Raw genomic sequence first — 10,922 nt, forward strand, 5'->3', positions numbered from 1 at the left:
AAATCCTGGAGCTTACTTCTGCCTCAGTCACCCCAGCCTCAACAAGGAAGAGGCCTTCGTAGATGTCAGACCTTTAGTGAAAGGAGGCAAGAAGGAGCTGTTAGCCCATGTTGTAGGTGTGGTTTGTGGTACAGATTAGAAAAGAGTAGAGTGGTGGAATGTTGTCTCTGGAAGGGAGGGTTTATTTCATTTGCTTATTCATTTATCCATTCATTCAAGCAACATTTCTACCCATTCCCACTCCCAAGCCCCTCAGAAGGGTAAGACAATTAGTAGAGGAAACAGGTATATTAACCAGTAATTAGAGCAATCTGAAAAGTGCTGCAGCCACTAGGGTGTGATGTGGGGAAAGCTTGTAACTGCGCATCTGTGGTCATCAGGGCTTTGACCTGACAGTGGTATTTGATCTAAGATTTAAAGATAAACAAGACAAGTGCAATCAAAGCAAGGAACAATATATGCTCTGAGGTGAAGCACATGACCATTGGCTACTACAGATTGTTTGAATACGGGATATATATGTTGTTTATATTTAAAAAAAAAAATTCTGTATATTATGATGTTTTAACATCTTAAAGTTTTTTTCGGACTGGGGAGAGACTGCCCTGCTAGGACTAGCCAATTCTTAGAGGTAGCAAAGGACCCAGACAGAAGCAGGCCTCTGATATGCAAACTCACCAATCCAGAGCCATACCTGCCCTATCTGGCCCTTACCCCGCCTGGAAGCAATATTCCTCTGCCTTAGTCATCCCAGGACCAGGTACCAGGCAACCAGGAACCACTCCTATAGCTTACAGCCTGCTGTAATTATTCAAAGTAACCAGTCCTAAGTTGTTACCCTGCCCTGCCTTGCCTTTCCTGAAGAAATGCAGAAACTAATAAAGGCCATGGCCTAGGCTCTCCCCTCGCTCCTGTCCCTTTGCCTCCTGACCAACACTGGTGCTTCCCCATGTGGCTCTGCATGGCGTGGGTGCCTCCTGTTTCTGACCTGTGAGTATAATAAACTTTGTTTTCCTGAGCCTCTACTGTGTCTCTTCTTGTGGCCGAACCTGACTGACTATCCCGTAAAGGAACACACGACAGTACATTTGGGGGTTTTGGAGGGAGATGGTTGGAAAGGAAAGCAGAAGCCATATCATTAAAGGCTTTTACATCAAGCCACAGTGTATGCAGAGTTTAACCAAGCTAAGTTTCCCAGCCTACCTACAAATGAATACTCAGTACCCCGAAGAGTAAGTGAATGGACAGAGGGGCAAGAGGGGACCTTCCACAGTCAGATAGCTCTGGTATAATTGATGGTTCATGGGCTAAGAGACTGCCTGGCTGCATGTCATGGTTCACAAGAAAATACATTGCCTATAAGAGAGGCAGTAAGGCAGTAAAGGATAGTGGCTGAGAACACAAACTCTGGAGCCGCACTGCCTGTATTCAAGTCCTGGCTCCACCACGTAGTAGCTGGGTGATTTGGGGTATCTTGCTCATCTGTAAAAGGGGATAATAGTACCTATTTCATAGAGTTATTTGGGAAGGTTAAATGAGTTAACGTGTGTACGGTGCTTAGAAGAGTGCCTGGCACATAGTAAATGCTATGTAGATGTTAGCTATGTAATAGTAGTAGTAGTAGTAGTGGTAGTAAGTCCCATGAATATTTAATTATGAAAGAAAGACCCAGATTAGTCCCCTGGGAGCCTGTATTAAGACACTGTCACATTGCCGGGAGTGCTAGAACAGTAGACAAACTGCCCAATCAAAGCAATCTGTAGGATTTAAAAAGTAACTTTCCTTCTATTATAGTTATTATTACAAAAGAAATACATGGCTGTGGCCCAAGGATAAACAAATGACCAGTGGGAGGGAGACTAGAAACAGAGCCACAGGTATACAGTCACTTGATTTATGACAAGGGTGACATGCAGTGCAGTGAGGAAAGGGTGGTTTCTCAATGTTCGATTGAATATCACAAGGGAAAAAAATGAATCTTTACCCCAATGTTACACACAAAAATCAATTTCAGGCAGATGGTAGATCTAAATGTGAGAGTTTAAATGATAAAGCTTCTAGAAGATAACATTGGAAAATATGTTCATAACATTGGTGGAGGCCAAGATGTCTTAAGACCCAGAAAAGACCGACCATTGGTAAGTTGGACTTCACTATTTACATTAAATTTACAATTATGCATATTTACAGTAAATGTAAAATTTCAATTTACGTTGAAATTAGGAACTCTGTTCATCAAAAAATAGCATTATAAGAATGAAAAGACAAGCTTCAATACGAGGAAAAAAATTTATAAACATATATCTGACAAAGCATTCCATCCAGAATAAAGAACTCATCCAATCAATAAGGAAAAGACAGACAATCCAATGGAAAAATGGGCAAAAAACTGAAGTATGCATCTCCCAAAACCGGGTTCGCAAATGACCAACCAGCACATGTGAAAAGTGCTCAGCCTTAGTCATCGTGAGAATGCAAAATAAAATCAAGAGATACCACCGACTACCAAACCATCAAAATGGCTAATAAACTTAAAATACCAGCTGTTGGTTAAGGAAGTGGAACAAATGACTGATACTATGTTAAATAAAGTGAGAGGATTTGTTTTATTAGACTGGACTATTTCCAGATGTTAAGACTCCACGTCTCTGCCCTGTTTGACTGAAGCAACGGTGACAGCGGATGGCAGTAGGGCGCATGCTGAACTCTGGCCAGCTTTCCAGGGTGTTGAGCTCCCTGGGCTGCAGAGCCTGGGGACAGGGTTCCCTAGCGCCGCACTTCAGGACCTTGACCTTGTCACCACTCCTCACTTCTACTGTCCCTCCACGTATATGTAATGCTGAGGTTTTTTCAACCCAGGTTTGGGAATTGAATGCTAAAAGTAGAAATATAAGAGAGAGAATCACAAAACAGGTCATGTCTCGAGGAAAAAAAAGCTCATTAAAAATCTAATGATTATGGAATCTTCCTTCATTTTAATAAAATACACATTTACATTAAAATCTAAAAAAAAAAAAAAACATTATCCAGAGTATGTAAGGCCTCTTTTATAAATATAATCTCACCAAATGGGACTCTGTATGATATTTTCCTTATATGCTATGATATACGATATATCATAATGTAAAATGTGACATACTATATTGTATGTTAATACTATATGTTATATGTTTTAATGTGGCAACCTTAAACCTTCAGCAAAAGGCAATATAGTTTCCAAAACCATGCAGCCCACGTTCTTTTCTTAGATTTTCTTAGAGTTTGTTTTACATGAGTGAGGCCTCTATATTAAGCAAGATTACAAGAGAGGTTTTCAGCATGTGTAAGTGTGATGACACGTGTATGTTTCCCCCCTATTTTTTGTTTACGCAATATTTGTACTTTTTAATACTATGATGCTATTAGTTTTCTAGTTTATATCTCATATTTATTCTTTTACTTGATGGAATCAGAAAAAAATAGTCACACACAGTCTTGACCTGACTGAGAGAGCCATGGTCAAGCCTGTCACTGGGCCTGGTCTCCACCAGTCTGATCATCTTTAACTTGTACCTGTTTCTTTTCCTTGGGGAGAGAATGATGGAATTTATATATAGTGACCTGCTGCTTACTAAAACTACATCCTATAACTATGAGCTTACAAACAGCCTTCTCATATACATCTTCCAGTTACAAATCCATGTTTAAATGACATAGCAAATATAAACAAGATTTTTCACCAAAGATTTGTGTTCCCCCCCGCCCCGCAATTAATTACTTTGGTTACTTGGGCACAACTGTGACAGAAAAGGAAGCTCCTGGGTAGTAGGTGGCACCACTTAGACTCATCATTAAGGGAAAGATCAGGTCTGTTTTGATTACTCTTATCCCAATTGTCTGGCATTACACCTCGAAAATAATAGCAGGGACTTCCCTGGTGGCGCAAGAATCCGCCTGCCAATGCAGGGGACACGGGTTCGAGCCCTGGTCCAGGAAGAACCCACATGCCCGCAGAGCAACTAAGCCCTTGTGCCACAACTACTGAGCTTGCGCTCTAGAGCCCGCGAACCACAACTACTGAGTCCGCGTGCCAGAACTATGGAAGCCCGCACGCCTAGAGCCCGTGATCCACAGCAAGAAAAGCCACCGCAATGAGAAGCCTGCGCCCTACAATGAAGAGTAGCCCCCGCTCGCCACAACTAGAGAAAACCCGCTTGCAGCAACAAAGACCAAACACAGCCAAAAATAAATTTAAAAAAAAAAAAAAGCAAATGTGTGAAGGAATGAAAATGAATGAATGAATGAATGAAGGGGTATTCTGGTCAGAGTTATTGTCTATTATCACGAAGACTGGGGGAGATCTCGTGATGCCATTACTGCTTGCTCCTATGGAGCATAATCAATTTTCAAATATTTATCCAGTGCTTATACATGCCAGGTACTGGGCAAGGTCCTAAGGATACGAGGCCATTTCCAGCTTCTAGGATCACCTGGATTCCTTGGCTCTTGGCTCCTTCCTCTTTCTTCAATGCCAGCAGCGTAGCATCTTCAAATCCCTCTCAGCCTCTGAATCTCCTGCCTCCCTCTTTTACTTATAAGGACTCCTGTGATTATTGGGCCCACCAGATAATCACCATCTTAAGGTCATTAACTTAATCATATCTTCAGAGTCCTTTTTACCATGTAAGGTAATGTATTCACAGATTCTGGGGATTAGGACATGACTATCTTTGGAGTGGGGCATTATTCTGCTTACCACAAGCAATTAAAAGAAAATGTACAGGGTAAAAGAACATAAAACCTACAATACCTAAAATAGTTTGGGTAGCCTTGTAAGGCCTGTTGTGGGAGGGTAGCGGAGATATAAAGGATGAGCAGAAGTCAGCCAGGATGATGGGGTGGGAATGAGGGTGAAGATTTCCAGAGAGAAGGAGCATGTGCAAAGGCCCTGAGGTAGGAGCAACTCCATTTACAGGAGCTCGGGGTGGGCCATTTGACAGAACTTACCAACAGTAGAGAGAGGATTTGCTTAGAGTCAAGCATACAGTTTCAAAGCAAGAAAAAAACTTAAGTTCTGGATTCTCTCTACTTCCCCGTTGCAGCAACCAGAGCAAGATTTAGTTTTGTTTGTTTTAGCTAGCTAAATGTGGTTCCATCCACTGGACAGTTCTCATTTTCTGGAGTCTTTCTCAAAGCCATCATTACACATAGTTTCAAAGGATTGTTACCTAAAAGAGAGAGAGACCAAGCTCAGAACGCAAAGCCAAAGCCAAGGCCCCAGTCCTACTTGGGGAAGGTCTGCTCCTTGCTGGGGGTCGCCTATTATTCTGATCATGTTTTCATGTTAGCAGTTTTCTTTTTGCAGCCACTCTTGTTGTGAGGAGCTGAAGGACAGAACTAACACAGCAGGAAAAAACAGCTGTTAGTAGACCAGGGCATTTAAAAAATAGTTTTAAAATAAATCATAGAGCTCTTTTTCCCCTTATGTCACTGTTGAACTTTTCTCAAGCCAGCTCTCATTGGGAATAATTGTAGCCACTGTCTGCATGGCATTTTGATTCCCAATATTTTGATAAATATTTGTAGTTAGTGTTTCCATGGCACTTTGATTCCCAATATGTTAAAAAATGTTTGGGTGTCATTCCATGTATCCTTTTCAGCTGCTTTGTATTATGAGCACAACAATGCCAGCTGCCAGGGAGACTCATTAAATTGACATTTTCAATACTTCTGTAACTTACGAGAGCAATGTAGCTCTAACCCCCAGAGGGTAGAGGGTTATGAGATCTTATGACCAGAGTATCTATCCTAGATACTAACCAAACCAGAACTTCAAACCCATTTCTCTTATTATGCCCTCTCTGTTTGGTTATTATAAAGCTGCAGGAAGAGCCCTCATTTAATCCCTTTTTTGGTTTTTTGTGTGCTTACCATAAAGAGGCAGAATAGAATTGTAGCGAAGAGCAAAAGCTTTGAATTCTGAGAGACCTGGATCTGAACTCCCCACTTCTCTGGTTCCTTTGTATGTGATCATAAGCAGACTCTTCAACCTCTTTGAGTCTGTTCTTCATCTGTCAAACTAGAAGATAACTGTCTCAAGAGGGTCATTGTAAGGATCAAAGGAGATAATACACATAAAGTTGTTAGCACAGAGCCTGGAACAGGTAAGTGCACAATGACTGTACATCACTGTGACTGAATTACTGTTTTGACAACCTCAAAACAAATTGATGTGACACATTCACTTATTTGAATGCCTCTGTGTATACCTGCGGTGAGTATAGATATGACAGTCCAGAAGACAAGACATGGCCAAAAAACGGTGCTCCAGAAAAAGAGAAATACCTTTGATTGACCAACAACCTCAAGATGGAACAACAGTGGGAGGAGTGTTAACTTCCTTAACGCAAGTTAAGGCCACTTTAATTGAGTATCCAAAAGAAAGGAGGGAATGGCCCTACTACGTGCCACTCATCCATGGTGTCTGGTTCCAAATGTACCTGATTCTTAGGGGCCTTGACAAATTGGATTTTATTTGGAGGGTGGTGATTAGGATGATGAAGGATCTAGAGATGCCCCAGGAAGAATAACAGAAGGAACTGGAAAAAGATTTACCAGGACCACGGTGGCTTTCTTCAAATATTTGTCCCATGGAAGATGGAGTTAATGTCCATATAGCTCCCAACCACTGACTTAGAATCAATGAATGGAAGCTATGAAACAGTGGATTTCAGCTCAAGAGAGGGAAGAACTTTCAGATAATTTAGAGCCACCTAAATAATAGTGGTTCCTCGTCATTCAGGTCTTCCTACACATGCCTTAGAGAGGGATGCAGAGAGGGGTTACCTTCCTTGGGAAAAGTATGGACCATGTGGATTCCATGGTCCTTTCCCAGTCTGCCACTTGGGTGTGCACACAAAGCCTTCCCAGGAGGGGGTGGGATAAATTGGGGGATTGGGATTGACATATACACACTACTATATATAAAACAGATAACTAATAAGAACCTACTATATAGCACAGGGAACCCTGCTCAATACTCTGTAACAACCTATATGGGAATAGAATCTAAAAAAGAGTGGATATATGTATATGTATATCTGATTCACTGTTCCGTACAGCAGAAACTAACACAACATTGCAAATCAACTATACTGCAATAAAAATTAATTCTAAACCTTCCCAGACAAAATCACCACATCAAAGGAGGGTGTCTATTTGGCCCCTTGGATGGTGAGCCTTGAGAACTAAAATATTAAAGAACACTTATTCTTGCACACAGAATAAGCTCAAGGGTCAGAGACTAACTGGACCACACCAGGCTGTTATTTATATAGTCCTACCATTTGGGGAAATAGAATTTATCCCATGATGTATGTGTCTAAGTCCGCAAGGTAACAAGCATTGTTATTAGGGTTGTCTTGAGGGGCTCTGTAAATAAGAAGTGGTTTAGGAGAGTCTGAAATGGATGGAGATGAAATGAAAGCTCTGAAACTCATTTCTTCTTCCTCACAAAAGAAAGGAGTTCAAAGGTTAGATGAATATTTTTATCAGGCAGATCTTGGAAAGTATGCGAGACTGAAGTCAAAATGTTTGGGTTTAGCTCTGTCTCTATTGGTAACTAGACCTTGGCTAAACCAGTTTTGCTGTCTGGGCTTCTGTTCCATCATTTGCAGTCCCAGTAATCTCTAGGGCCTCTTCTATCTCTAAGTACAAGATCCACAACTGACAACTTTCTCCATGTAAAATGCCAGATGAAGATAATTAATGTTCGTACTGAGCCCACTTGTCTTTGGACAAGTCATTTAACCTAAAATTTAGTTTTATATATTTTAAAATGGTAAATAATAATCTTGAGAAGGCAGGTGGGCAGGTTTATAAGCAGCACATCAGTTTAAACTCAGGCAACGTATGTGAAAGATGTTAATGGCCCCGACATTTGAACATAGCCTGTAATATGGAATATGCCACCACAAAGCCCTGAATTCCCATCCCAAATAAATCAGCCTGTGGAAGAACATTGCTAGCTGTCTATGGAATATCCATTCTCCCCTCCTTGTTCACTATGGAACACTGGTTTCATTTGGGATGGAATACGCTCAACTTCCATGGTGTAGGTGGCCATGTTTCATGGTGGCCTATGAGAGACTAGGAGAAGTTCATTAGTACTTCTGAGAAGCTATTGATTTTCTTTTTTTTTTTTTTTTTTTTTTGTGGTACGCGGGCCCCTCACTGCTGTGGCCTCTCCCGTTGTGGAGCACAGGCTCCGGACGCGCAGGCTCAGCGGCCATGGCTCTCGGGCCCAGCCGCTCCGCAGCATGTGGGATCTTCCCGGACCGGGGCACGAACCCGCATCCCCTGCATCGGCAGGCGGACTCTCAACCACTGCGCCACCAGGGAAGCCCAAGCTATTGATTTTCTGATAAAAAGGGATAAACTGAGCTAACATACTTTTGTCCTTTCCCTCTTCCTGCCTGGAGTGTGGTCATTATGCCTGGAGGTGCCAAAGACATCTTGAGCTCAAGCATGAGGCTGCAGAGCAGGAGAGTACAGAAGACTGGGTCTTTGAGGACTGCCTTGAGCAGTTAGGTCAGCCCAGGACTGCTGGCACTTCTTGTTACTGGGAACTATAAACCCCTATTTGTAGACAGGTGTCCATTACATGCAATATAATGCAATCCTGACTTTTAAAACACCCCTAAACAACTGCTTCCCAGTCAGCCCACACTAATTAAATCCTAGTAGGAATTTCACTTGATACAATGTCCTACCTCCTAAGAGTGCAAATAACCACTTGCAGCCCAGTCAACTCAACGACACAGTGGAGAATCCTCCTTTCATACCTTCCGCTCTGCTTCTTTCTTCTAAATATGCTATTCATGGTTTTCTGACAAGACATCATCTTCACCTTCAACAAGAATAGCAAGCAAGTAGTGAGTATCAACTATGTTCCTTAAGAAACTTTTGATTAATTGACCGACTGCCAGCAGCATTGCTTAATTCAGGGGCATTTAATAGAAAAAAGAAGGCATTAGCTCAAACTTTCTTGAATAATCCCTTTAAGGCTTATACTTACTGTTCCAGAAAACTACATTTAAGTGCTAAGAAGGCAAACACAAGATTATTAATTGTTTAATTTTTATTATAACTAACATATTTCATGTTAAATTGGTTACACTAGTTGTTTTTACAGCTATTCACTTTATAGCATACTGGAGTCTTTTATAAAATTCTGTGTATATTACATTTATGTCTGTTTTAAAGAACTCAAGAATAATGTTACAGTTTTAAGTGGTTATGTAAATTTATATGTATCTTTGCTTTCACGATACGTGTTGGTTGTATTTATGGTTTATGCAATGCTGAGTTCTCAGTCAGGATGCTACTCTGCTATAATAATTTTCCCTGGGAGAAAATAGATTCTATTTTGTAACATTCCGCTTTATGACACAGTTTCCAAGAATGCCTGCACTCCTCTTAAGAACAGACAATAAGATAGGTATATTTTTCTTCTTCCTATAAGGATTGGGCTCCTATGTCCCTGCTGGGCAGGACAAGCTCTTCCACTCAAGCCTTCCCTCAAACTCGTGACATTTCCTTCATCTGTCCTATATGTATCTTTTCGCTAACCATCTCAGTCCACTTCCCGAGTGTGCACGCCTGCCGCAGACCTCGGCTTCTGTTCTCTAAGCTTCCTCCATCTCCCCGCAGCAGGCTGATCCTGTGTCATCCGCACAGGGGCTCTTCTCCCTGTGACTGCATGGGCGCTAGCTGCTTGGCTTCTCAGTCCCACTGAGGGTTTCCATGAGAAATGCAATCACACCAAATATTCTGTGTTGGGTTTCTTTTAACTTTCTGAAGATTCAGGAGATCCCAGTCGTGGCACAGCACTGGACATCTCCTCTCTCCCTTTGTCTCTGTCCTTCCCTCTCTTCCTCTCCCCACACCCCTCCCAAATTCACCCAGGAGCTCCTTGCGGAATAACAAGACCTACCCCACCACCATAGACTCAGTTCTTAGCTCGGGCAAAAATGGCATTTTCCTAAGGGAGGCAAGCTCTCCCTGAGAGGGATGCTTGCATCAGTGGCTAATAGAATTTTCCTCCCATCTCGTTACACTTATAATCATCATACCCAAAAGGCATTTACTCACATATGTTCGTGAATAACCAAAGAAAGTTCTGGCTCACAGAATGGTTTCATGATCTTGTACTTTAAACTTCGCTTTTACAAGGGCAGCAAGAGTACAGACAGAGGGTTTGGACCATTCTTTAGCTTGCGGTGGTCATGGAAGCTAACAGATGTGGAAATGGAATGTCCCCTGCCATCTCAATAAACAATGAATGTTGCCCGCCAGCAAGTCATCAGCCACTGCAGCTGCCTTCCTGATGGTGCGCCCTGAGGGGAATTCTGGGGGAAGAAAACCAAAAAACGTTTTGTGCTCTGAATACTGGCCCTAAATACTTAAGAAGCCCATCTAGGAAATAATTTCAGTGAGCCCAGACTCCTGCATCTTCCTGTACATAGAAAAGCACTAAAACCATTAACTTGAGATGTCTGTTTTTTTGTGAATTGCAGTAATCTTTTGATGTTCGACTACACTTTTTTTTTTTTCCAGTAAAAACTCCTGTGTATACTGGCTCCTCCCAGAAGAGCTCCTCAGAGCTATCTGAGAGGCTGTCTCCAGGGCTACAGTCCTCAGTAAAGTCCCCAAATAAAACTTAACTCGCAAATTTTAGGTTGTGCGTTTTTCTTCAGTTGACACAGAATGAATCAGGATAAAAAAAGACCCTCGAGGGCTTCCCTGGTGGCACAGTGGTTAAGAATCCGCCTGCCAGTGCAGGAGACATGGGTTCGAGCCCTGGTCCAGGAAGATCCCACATGCAGCGGAGCAACTAAGCCCGTGCGCCACGACTACTGAGCCTGCGCTCTAGAGCCCGCGAG

Source organism: Lipotes vexillifer, unplaced genomic scaffold, assembly GCF_000442215.2.
Source record: "Lipotes vexillifer unplaced genomic scaffold, Lipotes_vexillifer_v1.1 scaffold1038, whole genome shotgun sequence".
Taxonomy (NCBI): Eukaryota; Metazoa; Chordata; class Mammalia; order Artiodactyla; family Lipotidae; genus Lipotes; species Lipotes vexillifer.